This window comes from Schistocerca gregaria, chromosome 7, assembly GCF_023897955.1.
Source record: "Schistocerca gregaria isolate iqSchGreg1 chromosome 7, iqSchGreg1.2, whole genome shotgun sequence".
Classification (NCBI taxonomy): domain Eukaryota; kingdom Metazoa; phylum Arthropoda; class Insecta; order Orthoptera; family Acrididae; genus Schistocerca; species Schistocerca gregaria.
This window is the reverse complement of record NC_064926.1, coordinates 94408346-94421635: the sequence shown is the minus strand read 5'-3', so window position 1 is coordinate 94421635 and position 13290 is coordinate 94408346. Positions and strand designations below refer to the sequence as shown.

The window sequence follows — 13290 nt, the reverse complement described above, 5'->3', positions numbered from 1 at the left end:
GGAGACGATAATTTAATAGTCATGGGTGACTGGAATTCATCAGTAGGAAAAGGGAGAGAAGGAAACATAGTAGGTGAATATGGATTGGGGCTAAGAAATGAAAGAGGAAGCCGCCTGGTAGAATTTTGAGCAGAGCATAACTTAATCATAGCTAATACTTGGTTCTAGAATCATATAAAAGGTTGTATACATGGAAGAACCCTGGAGATACTAAAAGGTATCAGATAGATGATATAATGGTAAGACAGAGATTTAGGAACCAGGTTTTAAATTGTAAGACATTTCCAGGGGCAGATGTGGACTCTGACCACAATCTATTGGTTATGAACTATAGATTAAAACTGAAGAAACTGCAAAAAGGTGGAAATTTAAGGAGATGGGACCTGGATAAACTAAAAGAACCAGAGGTTGTACGGAGTTTCAAGGAGAGCATAAGGGAGCAATTGACAGGAATGGGGGAAAGAAATACAATAGAAGAAGAGTGGGTAGCTTTGAGGGATGAAGCAGTGAAGGCAGCAGAGGATCAAGTAGGTAAAAAGACGAGGGCTAGTAGAAATCCTTGGGTAACAGAAGAAATACTGAATTTAATTGATGAAAGGAGAAAATACAAAAATGCAGTAAATGAAGCAGGCAAAAAGGAATACAAACGTCTCAAAAATGATATAGACATGAAGTGCAAAATGGCTAAGCAGGGATGGCTAGAGGACAAATGTAAGGATGTAGAGGTTTATCTCACTAGGGGTAAGATAGATACTGCCTACAGGAACATTAAAGAGACCTTTGGAGAAAAGAGAACCACTTGTATGAGTATCAAGAGCTCAGATGGAAACCCAGTTCTAAGCAAAGAAGGGAAAGCAGAAAGGTGGACGGAGTATATAGAGGGCCTATACAAGGGCATTGTACTTGAGGACAATATTATGGAAATGGAAGAGGATGTAGATGAAGATGAAATGGGAGATATGATATTGCGTGAAGAGTTTGACAGAGCACTTAAAGACCCTGAGTCGAAACAAGGCCCCCGGAGTAGACAACATTCCATTAGACCTACTGACAACCTTGGGAGAGCCAGTCTTGACAAAACTCTACCATCTGCTAAGCAAGATGTATGAGACAGTCGAAATACCCTCAGACTTCAAGAAGAAGTTGACAGATATGAAAATTACCGAACTATTAGTTTAATAAGTCACAGCTGCAAAATAATAACCCGAATTCTTTACAGACGAATGGAAAAGCTGATAGAAGCCGACCTCGGGGAATTTCAGTTTGGATTCCGTAGGAATACTGGAACACGTGAGGCAATACTGACCTTACGACTTATCTAAGAAGAAAGATTAAGGAAAGGCAAATCTACGTTTCTAGCATTTGTAGACTTAGAGAAAGCTTTTGACAATGTTGATTGGAATACTCTCTTTGAAATTCTGAAGGTGGCAGGGGTAAAATGCAGAGAGCGAAAGGCTATTTACAATTTTTTCAGAAACAAGATGGCAGTTCTAAGAGTGGATGGGTATGAAAGGGAAACAGTGGTTGGGAAAGGAGTGAGACAGGATTGTAGCCTATCCCCCATGTTATTCAATCTGTATTTTGAGCAAGCAGTAAAGGAAACAAAAGAAAAATTTGGAGTAGGTATTAAAATCCAGGGAGAAGAAGTAAAAACTTGAAGGTTAACCGAAAACATTGTAATTCTGTCATAGACAGCAAAGGAGTTGGAAGAGCAGTTGAACGGAATGGACAGCATCTTGAAAGGAGGGTATAAGATGAACATTAACAAAAGCAAAACGACGATAATGGAATGGACTCGAATTTAGTCGGATGATGCTGAGGGAATTAGACACTTAAAGCAGTAAAGGAGTTTTGCTATTTGGGGAGCAAAATAACTGATGACGGTCGAAGTAGAACGGATATAAAATCTAGACTGGCAATGGCAAGGAAAGTGTTTCTTAAGAAGAGAAATTTGTTAACATCGACTATTGATTTAAGTGTAAGGAAGTCGTTTTTGGAAGTATTTGTATGGAGTGTCGCCATGTATGGAAGTGAAACGTGGACGGTAAATAGCTTAGACAAGAAGAGAATAGAAGCTTTCGAAATGTTGTGCTACAGAAGAATGCTGGAGATTAGATGTGTTGATCACATAACTAATGAGGTGTTATTGAGTAGAATTGGGGAGAACAGGAACTTGTGGCACAACTTGACTAAAAGAAGGGATCGGTTGGTAGGACATGTTCTGAGACATCGAGGGAGAGGGAGACCAAGAGATGAATACACTAAACAGATTCAGAAGGATGTAGGTTGCAGTAGGTACTGGGAGATGGAGCAGCTACCACAGGATAGAGTAGCATGGAGAGCTGCATCAAACCAGTCTCAGGACTGAAGACCACAACCACAACAACAACAACAACAACAACAACAACAATGTAATTTTAGGGCAATAAGAAAAAAATCAAATACTCTTTAATTGGGACTATGTCCATTGGTTTATACCACAGATGTCTCAACGAACCACAATTATTTTCATAGCATCGAGTACACTGTGCAAATGCTGTAGTTTGACCCAACAGCGTATCATTACATTAAAAACCCAACAGAATTGATGTGGAGCCACGTTAATGGATCTGGCCCGAGAAATAACATGACTGTTAATCTGCCTGACGTAGTGGAACTAACGTACGGTGATTTTTCACGTCACTGCCGAACGCTGGCGGGATATAAAACGGCACCGCCATAAAAGGAGAAAATGCGGTGCCTGGGTTGTTTCGTGGATTTTGTTGATGATCGACTCGTTATCAACGTAGCAGATGTCACTTCCACAACTGAAATGTGTTTTTAGATCTTGGATAAGGAAAGAGCCAAGAATTTACCAGACGACTGACTGTGATTAATACCTTCAGTGGTTCAGTATTCTAACAGTACGGTGAAATCCCTGCAGCATGCTTTTGCATCAGACATAGCTCGCTAAGAAAAATTACCCTGTGAGTAAGTTAGGAATTTTCATCTCTCTTGTTTGTAAGTATAATACTGTGTTAGGTGAGAACGTGAGCATTTTATGCTTTCCGTCTGGTCACCTGAAAAGCGTGCGGCAGTGCTGGAGTTTTGCCGAATATTATTTAATTCTGTTAAAAAATTTAATGACATTCGAAGCTATACTGTTCCTTCGCTCGTCTCTTTATACGTCTAAACTGCAACTGCTCACATCATTGCAGTTTAGTTTGACCAGATGGCTGGCCGGTGTTGCCGAAGTTTAATGCTCTGGTAAAGCTGTTACCGCGTATTATTGTTCAGCCTACATGCGTGTAACACACTATAAAACGTGTCTTTATGATCGTACGTGACTGTACTGGACACAGCTTGGCTTCCGCTCCACTTGAAACTAAATCCAATGTGATTTAACCAAACGCGGAAGAATGCATGGCGTAATTTCACAAGCTGCGACATCGTCGCGAAGAAAACACAGTGACCCGTATACGTAACAAGTTTCCTTTAATTTACGTCTATGGTCACAATCTTTTTTGTTTAACAGATTACCGGTTTCGGTCTTTAATGATCATCATCAGATCTGTTTCATAAATCAAAGTCCTTATATGGCAGCATTATATTAGGACTTTGTTTTTATGGAACAGATCTGATGATGGTCATTGAAGACTGAAACCGGTAATCTGTTAAACAAAATAGATTGTGACCATAGGCGTAAATTAAAGGAAACTTATTACATGGCGTAATGTTTACATCAGATTTATCCTTATGATGTACACAGTATAGCGGTTGTAGGTAAACCACTGTGTGCGCTCCAATCTCTCTAATTTTACCACCGCGGTCTCGTTGCGAGATACACGTAGGAGGAGAAAGCAATGTATTGCTTGACTCTCCTAGGAACGTACATTACCTGAATTTTAACAGGTAACCACACCGCAGTGTGGTGGCAGCCTTCTAGCAGCTGTCATTGGAGTTGGATGAGGTTTAGCGCTTACTAAACGAACTGTGACGAAACGCACTATTCTTCTTTGAATCTTGGTGTTTCCTCTATAAATCCCGTCGCGTGCGGAACCCAGATTGACAAACAGTATTCAAGTATTGGTCGAACGAAGGTCTGGCAAGTGCTGGTGTACAGTTCCTGAGAATTCTTCCAGTGAACCTGTCTAGCGTTGACAGATTTGCGATTAGTTTTTTACGGTCTTCCCACTTTAAGTAGCTCCGTACGCTCACTCACAGATATTTAGTGAACGTGGCTACTTCCAGTGATTGTTCTGGAATTGTGTAATCGTACAGTAATGCGTCTTTCCGTCTCTTCATGCGCAATACAATGCATTTGTTCATAAAGACGTCGCAGCAAGCACTGACACTCATCCGCCGAAGCTCTATAAAGGCCGGCGCTCGGCCGCACATCGGCAGTTCATCGGCCTCCAGCAGACGTGAGTAGCTGCCGCCCCGGCAGCCCGGCTTGGATCTTCTCGCTGATCTTTGGATTAGGCTTGGTATATCGGAGAAGTCTCTGGCGGAGACTAGTAGGAAATTATTTCAGTTGTTTTCTATCTTATTCTTGTACGTAGTTGTGATTCGAAGACCGATCACTGTTATTGTGTTGGTGTTATACTTGGAGAATTTGTTTTGGTTAATTGAACAGTCCTACAAATTGTTTTCGGACTTTGATCGTTAGTTTCTTCTGCTGACGCAGACGTATCAGACTAAAATATGGAAACACCACAAACACAACCACGCCTGGTAGGTTGTAGGAACAGAGTTGGCATTCAAAACATCTTCCAAACGTGTCGGTTGACGCCAAAGACTCCAGAGTTGAGATCTGGTGACTGTGATGGCCAGAGGACATGCGACAATTCATCCTCGGGCTGAAGAAACCATTTCTAGACGATGCGAGCTGAGAGAACAGGCACTCTGGCATCTCGGAACGCAGAATCACCATTGGGGTACAAATATTGTACCACGGATTGGATCTGATGAGCGGGATTAAAATTTTGCGATCGTGTAGAATAGCTGTGGGGCCAATGGAACACCACAGTATGGATGTCCAAATCATTACCCAACCCCCTCCATGTTTTACTCTCGGGACGTGAACTCGACCAGAAATTGGATACCGTTTACAACAAGACTCATACGATAAAGTGACTGTTGCGCTGCTCCACAGCCCAATTTTTATGGTTTCGGCACTGCGTTCTCGTGTTACAAGCATTTGCATCACTGATGAGTTGTTTAGGATTACCATATCGCTCTGCAGTTTCCTGCTTACGGAGCTCCCTTCATGCTTACAGGGTTCGCGAGTGCGACATTAAGTACTGCAGTGAGTTTTGCAGCTGTTGCCCTCTTACGTTTGGCCACAATACTCTTCAGTGAGAGTCCGTCACGATCTCACAGCACACACTTTCCAGTGCTCTGGGACTTGGCGGAAGATGTTTTTGCACTTTCCCCCTATGCGGTATCAGCTGTTGTGCTTCTTGAAAGGGTAAAACTTCAGCTCCCTTACGGTAACACCCACCACACGAGCATCAACAATTTGTCAACGTTCGAGTTCACTTAGTCAGTCTCTACGACGGTTGACTAAAATGTAATGCCTGCACTTTCGTAACTCTTCAACAGTTGGGAGCATTGATATGCGGCAGGTACTAGCTTGTTCCGTAGGCTCTTCTCTATAGTTCCAGTTGGTGGGAAGCCTTATCATTGAACGGTTGTATTGTTACAGTGTAAAGTATGGAACTCTGCGCAGACGGTTGATCAATGCGATTTCAGCAATGTGCTCTCACTGAATCCCTTACAGCAGAAGGTATCACCCCAAAGGAGATTCATCAGAGAATGAAAACAGTTTATGGTGATTCTTTTGATGTGAGTACGGTGCGTCGTTGTGCGAGTAGGTTTAAAGATTTTGAGTCGGGAATATCTAAGCGGCGTGACAACAAAGAGTTGGACGTCCTGTGACAGCAACCACCGAGTTTCACAAGCAAAATGTTGACAGATTGATCGTCGTATCTCTCAGAGAGAAACTGCAAGCACAATCCGCATTTCACAGTAATGTGTGAGTCCATTATTGCTTTTCTTGGCTATCGGAAGATCTGTGCACGATGGCTACCCCGGATGCTGACTCCTGAAATGAAGGTGCACAGACCTGAAATTTTCCAGGAACTCCTCTCACGTTACGAGAATGAAGGTGATGTCTTTCTCCATTCAATTGTGACAGGAGACGAAACGTGGGTAAACCACTGCTACCCGAAGATGAAACTTCCGTCTATGGAAAATCGAAACAAAGACTCGTCCCAGGAAAAGAAATTCAAGACGCAGCCCTCAGCTGGGAAAATCATGGCCGCAGTGTTCTGGGACGCACGTGGTGTTATCCATGTTGATTTTCTTGATCGTGGAACAACAATAAATTCAGAGCCTTACATCACAACGCTGCCAACTCTGAAACGACGGCTAACAAGGGTCCGAAAGGAAAAGGGAAACGTTTTCCTGCAGCATGACAATGCCAAACCACACAATTCACGTGCCACCACAGCAGAACTTCAGAGACTGAATCTCACCAAGGTACGGCATCCTCCATACAGTCCAGATTTTCGTCCATACAGTCCATATTTAGCACCGTCTGACTTCCAACTGTTCCCGATGGTGAAAGACGACCTACGGGGTACATCTTTATGCTTCTGATGAACACGTTGAGAGAACTGTGAGAGTGTGGTTGCAGAAACAGACTGTCGACTTCTTCCGTGACGGCTTCAGAAAACTTGTTCGTCGTTGACAGAAATGTATTCAATTAGCTGATGATTATGTGGAAAAATTAACATTGGTAATTAAAGATCACATTCTATGGATTATTTCTGCTTTTTATTTATAAAAATATTCCCATCCACACCCAATTAACGAAGGTGGAGGCATTACTTTTCATTCATCCTTCGTAGCAACGCGCCTCTGAATTTCTTCAATGTCTTCCTTCAATACGACCTAATACGGATCCCAAGTACTCGAGCAGTAGTCAAGAATAGGTCGCACCGTTCTCCTTTACATCTGAACCAATCTTTCCTAAAACACTTCCAATAAACTGAAGTCGACCATGCGCCATTCCCACCACAGTTCTCACATGCTAATTCCACGTTATACCACTTTTCAACGTTACGCCCAGATATTTAAATGACTTGACTGTGTCAAGCAGGGCACTAGTAATATTGTAACCTATCGTTACGAGTTCGTTCTTCCTACTCATCCGCATTAAGTTACATTTTTCCATATTTATAACTAGCACCCACTCATCACACCAACTAGAAACTTTGTCTGTATCGTCTTGTATCTAACTACTGTCACTCAACTTCGACACCTTACCGTTTACCTCAGCATAATCAGCAAACCACCAAACAGCTGCAGATTCCTGCCCACCCTGGCCACCAAATCATATATATATATTCTCTTGGACACTCCTGCCGATACCCTTGTTTCTGATGAACACTCGCCTCGAGCAAAACATACTGGATTCTATTACTTAAGAAGTCTTCTAACCATTCACATATCTGTGAACTTATCCATATGATCGTACTTCGTTAACAGCCCTCAGCGGAGCACCGTGTCAAACGCCTTCCGGAAATAGAAAGATGGCATCTGCCTATTGCCGTTCATCCATAGGTCGCAGTGTATCTTGTGACGAAAGGACAAGTTGAGTTCCGCACGAGCGATGCTTTCTAAAACCATGCTGATTCGTGGACAAAAACGTCTCAGTCCCAAGAAAGTTTATTGTATTTGAACTGCGTATATTTTCTAGGACTCTGGAGCCAGATGAAGTCAGGGGGATTGGTCTGTTATTCTGTGGGTACCTTCTTTTACCTTTCATATACAGTGGAGTCACTTGCGCTTTTTTCTAGTCGCTTGAGACTTCGTACTACGCGCGAGATTCACAATAGGGAATGGGCCAATGCCGAAGAGTTCTCTTTGTAAGACCGATTTGGGATTCCATCCGGACAGGGTGATTTATTTTCTTTCAAATATTTCAATTGCTTCTCTACGCCAGGTATGCTTATTACTATGTCGTCCACACGGGAGTCTGACCGGTGGTCAAATGACGGTAGGTTAGTACGATTCTAACTTTGGTTTTCGCTTTGCTACCTTCAGCTGCCAGACCAGCTGGTCAACAAGAGACTGACAGGAATCCTCAGACCCGCTTACCGATCTTAACACAGGACTAGAATTTTGTCGGGTTCTCTGCCACATCTTTTGCTAAGGTGTGACGGTGGCAGTTGCTGTATGCTTCGCTCATTGATCTTTTGACAGACGCATCAATCGCTGTTAACCTTTGCTTTTCGTCATTTGTGGGTTCTCTTTTGAAACCATGGTGGGTCCTTTCTATTATTTATCTACTTACTAGGCACATAACTCTCCAGGTTATGACATATAATCTGCTTAATCTTCCCCTCATTCCTATATCCATCTTACTGGAATTAGGTGATGTCAATTTACTGTCTAAGTGAGATGCTAACAGACGGCCTTGGTGGCCGAGCGGTTCTAGGCGCTTCAGTCCGGAACCGCGAGACTGCTACGGTCGCAGGTTCGAATCCTGCCTTGGGCATGGATGTGTGTGCGATGTTCTTAGGTTAGTTAGGTTTAAGTAGTTCTAAGTTCTAGGGGACTGACGACCTCAGATGTTAAGTCACATAGTGCTCAGAGCCTTTTGCACCATTTTTTGAGATGCTAACAACTGCTTATCTGGTCTGTCTAACAGAAACACTCTCCTAGCCTTCTTGACTGATTTATTAACTTTCGTGACCATAGCTGCTATACTGACTATAATCGCTATTCCCCGTTCCCTTACTGACATTGTAGATAAGATCCCCTCTATTTGTAGCTATAAGATCCGAGGTATTTCCATTGCGTGTGGATTGCCGAGCTAGCTGCTCAAGACAGTTTTCATAAAACGTGTTTTAAAGCATTTCATATCACTGTCTTTCTGTACCATAGACATCCCAGTCTAAACGAGGCAGGTTAAAATCGCCTCCAACTAGTTTGCATTGTCTGGGTATTTACGCACTACTCACCGTAGACTTTCTTTGAATGAATCTAGAACTACCACCGCGGAGTCGGGTGGCCGGTAAAAACATCCAACAATTATTGTTTCTCTTACACCTGGTATACGCGACCACACAACTTCAATGTTTCACTGAACTTCGACCTCAATAGGAACAATACCTTTTGTCAGCTACAACGAACACTCACTCTCCTATGATCTCTAATCTGTCTTTGCGACACACGTTCCACGACTCGCCAAATATCTCAGAGCTTTCCACTTCGGGTTTTATCGGGCTCTCGCTCCCAAGAATAATTTGAGTACGAGAACATTCCTGCAGGGCAGTAAATTCGGAGACTTTATTACGAATACTTCGACAGCTTCCTGATAAAATCTTGACAGTCGAACTGTCTTGACTCGGAACGCCGTCCGACTTCCCTTGCTGCGTATCAATTGGCCAGTGTTCATCAGTGGACATCAAACAACTATGAAGCCTAAAAAAAATCCTCATGTGCACTCGGCGAATACTCTGCAGCTCGAGGAGTAGCTGCTTCCTTTGTGTAGCGCACACCTGACCTGTCAAACCGAGTCCTACAATGACCTTCGATAACGCAGATCTAGAAATCTGCAGCCAAGATCGTCACGAAGCCTTTGGCTGAGACCCTTGACGCACACGCTAGTAATTTTGTACCAACTTTCATTTTTCTTAACCATGACAGTTTATGTCTCACATGAAAAACCGTGAAAACAGATGCTCGACTTTAATCGCGGTCATCACCATCAGTCTGCTCTGGGGAACTATTAACAGTGTATTGTTTATTGTCGGATAAACGACACGGGGAACTTGACAGGATGAATATTTCTACGCGTCGAAAGCTCCCTAGTGTCACGTGACTTTAAGAGGGTACAAATGAATATGCCATGATAAACGGTGCGTTTATGTAACCCAGATATGTTAGGGCCTTCCTCTTTGGTTGAGGATGATGTAGCACGCTTGTGGATTGGTGCCTGAAGCCGATGTTTCGTAAAACTATTCTGGTGGCGATAAATTTAGATTACGACTGTCGACAGGGCAATGTGAGAGAAGATTGTTACATATAGTCTCCGACCAACAAACTTTGCCTCAGTGTCTGATGTTAAAAGACATGATTCTCCTCATTGTCTCACAGAGTGAGAGTACGGGGAAGTAGCGTCCATGAAGCTTATCGTAGACCTTGGTGCTAGCTGAATGAGCGCCAAGGCTGCCGTCTTCATTTCATTTTCACCATCATCTTGCAGCATACAAATACAGCACTCCATTACACAAACACTCACCAGGAACACCCACAAATCTTTAACATACGTGTGACACACTTCAGTGACGGAAGACAGGCAGTATACCATTGTAATTCAGTCCACCCTTCCAACAGCGATTTAAATAGATCACAACTAATGTTGTGTGTGAACTGCAAGAAAATTAGTTGTACAAAAAATCTAATGAAATGTACTTCGGCAGATGAAAAGTCATACCACCAGAAGACGTGACAAAGTTCATCATCATTTATGTCATTTATGACAGCACACAGACAGTGATATTAATAAGCAACAACAACAGCTTTCTTGATACAGATTTATTATGTCACCACTGGTTCCGTTAGCAAGTACATCAAGTTACAATGCCCAGAGTCCTTGTAAGAAATCCCCACATGGTTGTACCATTGTAATGACCTGAGAAATCTTGTTATCTTACGTGGGGTCAAAGGCAAGTTCTGCAACACGACGATGACGATCGTGTTATAAACATTCCGCCGACCACCTGGCAAGGACACGGCGAGCAACTTCACATGCAGCCTACACTACTAGATTAGACTCTAGTGTAAACTACTAAACTGGAGGCTAGTGTTCACTACTCGATTAGAGTCTAGCACACAGAAGTACGCCAACTTGCCTGCACTCACTGCTCTCCATGCTTCAGTCATGTGGTCGACTTTGTGTTTAAAATAATTATGATCATCATGTTGTACGATTTGCCTTTAACCTTACGTAAGAGAACTAGAGTTCTTAGGTCAATAGGCACAGCCTAGTGGGGATTTCTGACTAGAACTCTTGGTAGTGTAACCTGATGATGTTCTTACAAACGAAATTGGTAGTTAGACAATAAATGTGAACCACTACATCTGTAGTGGTATCTTATTAACATTAATATGAATCAGCTGTGGAGCCCAAGGCGATCAGTACTACGCAGCCGTGTTTGAACTAACTAGTCAATTAAATACAACAGAAATATTATCACATAATGTGGCACAAAGAAACCTCAGATTGGCTCCTTCGCGTGCGAACTTGCCAGTCAACAAATAATAGTACTCCTACAAGAAACACAGCAAAGATACGTGTCTCTCACTTTGCGCTTTGCGATGACGTCTGTGGAACAGCAGAAGTGACGACTTTCGCCGTACCCCTCGCGGTCGCAGTGACTGCTGCGTGGAGGAACGACACAGCTTAATATATGACGCAACGGTCGCGCCGACCTCGAATCGCGAGGCAGTCACTGATAAGGCGTCTCTCGGCAGCTGCCTACCACTTAACGTTACGCAATATGTCGTCCCAGTCGACGCGTGAACTCTGTGTATCATGTAGCACCCAGCTATTCGACCGTTTGAGTGGTTATACTACTAATCTTCCAGTGTATTTGCTGTTACGATCAGGGAGGATCACAAAACTTACAATTCGTAATATTTTGTTCGGGGCGGCGAACTGGTCATTTTTAAAGAGGGAATATTCGGAATGCACAATTTCGGCGTTGTGGAGCTTAGTTCGAGAACGATGGACTGTGTTTGGTACGTCAGTTAGTTATGCAAACCATTCGCTATCATTGCAAAATAGCAGCACGGCCTTACGCCTTCGAAGCGCTTAGACTGTTGAGCAGTAAGGTGAACTGAACATTTTCCAAGAAATAAACCATGTCTGGAAATACACAGCACTGTTTTTACCAGGAGCAGTTTGCCCGTCCTCTTTAAGCTCGTGTATGCTACATGTCTCCTCATCCCTGTAAAACAGCTGCAAACTTCTTTGCGTCCATTTGAAGTTGTTTGCTGCGTTCTAAGCCTGGTCTTTGTCTATAATTTTTATTCCCCCCACCCACACACTCCTCCCTCCTTTAGCAAACTAGCTATTCCCTGATGTCTCTCCGAGTTACTCATCTTAGCCATGGTTTGCCACAGAGATCTCTTCTCTCTCTCTGATTTGATTTACAACTTCTTCATTGGTTCCTGATCTATCCATCACAAATGACAGATTAAGTCCATTTGACAGTCGTTCGACGAAAGTAAATGAGGTCCCCTGTCTACTTAGAAAGAAATGTATTTGTAATGTACATTTTCTAAAAATTGAGTAATATAGATGTAATGGCCGACAAAAAGATCAAGTAATTATAATGCATGTACCCTCTACTATATAATAATTGATTCACATACTTGAAGATATAAAAAAACTCAGAAAACGAACAAACATTTATCACAGTAACTATCAGGTAAGTTAAAAAAAAAAAAAAAAAGAAAAGAAAAAATGAATAGAATAAGAAAATTAACCTTTCATTTTATACGTCTGGAAACAAAGCTTGTACAATTATAATATCAGTAAAAGAGGTCCCCTGTCTACTTAGAAAGAAATGTATTTGTAATGTACATTTGTTAAAAATTGAGTAATATAGATGTAATGGCTGACAAAAAGATCAAGTAATTATAATGCATGTACCCCCTACTATATAACAATTGCGATTCACATAATTGAAGATATAACTAAAATTCAGAAAACGAACAAACATTTATCACAGTAACTATCAGGTAAGTGCAAAAAATAATAAAGAATAGAATAAGAAAATTAACCTTTCATTTTGTACATCTGGAAACAAAGCTTGTACAATTATAACATCAGTTAGTTGCGTAACCTTTGTGTGATATAGTAGTTATTATTGCTATTATTATACTGCATGTTTTTGTGTCTTTATTTTACTGAAAATGTTGTATATATTTGAAACTCCTCTTTCAGCTGAAGTGCACCGACTGGCTAGTCGGTCGTGATTCATCGTAGGGAGAAGATAATCTTTTATTAGTCTCAGTTGAGAGAAATTTCTCTCGCGTGGTGCGACTGAAACAAAAATGGTCAAGAGGTATTGGATTATAAATAATGTACAGTGTAATCAATTACTTGTCATTTGTAATTATAAAGTAAAGGATTTTTTGAGCTGTCCATTTACCAGCAACGACCACAGTCTTATCTGTTGCACGCAAATCCCTGCGATATCTTTTTATTTCTTGCAGCACCTGCTCCTT

At 42.0% G+C, this 13290-nt stretch overlaps 1 protein-coding gene across 1 annotated transcript in view; it reads right to left on the bottom strand.

Moving 5' to 3' along the window:
- LOC126282022 (UDP-glucosyltransferase 2-like) overlaps positions 1 to 11437 on the bottom strand; it is a 93465-nt gene extending 82028 nt beyond the window's left edge. Inside the window, exon 1 of the mRNA XM_049981415.1 lies at positions 11361 to 11437. The gene's annotated coding sequence lies outside the window, so the exon portion shown is untranslated. The remainder of the gene's footprint in view (positions 1 to 11360) is intronic.
- Positions 11438 to 13290: the final 1853 nt, after the last annotated feature.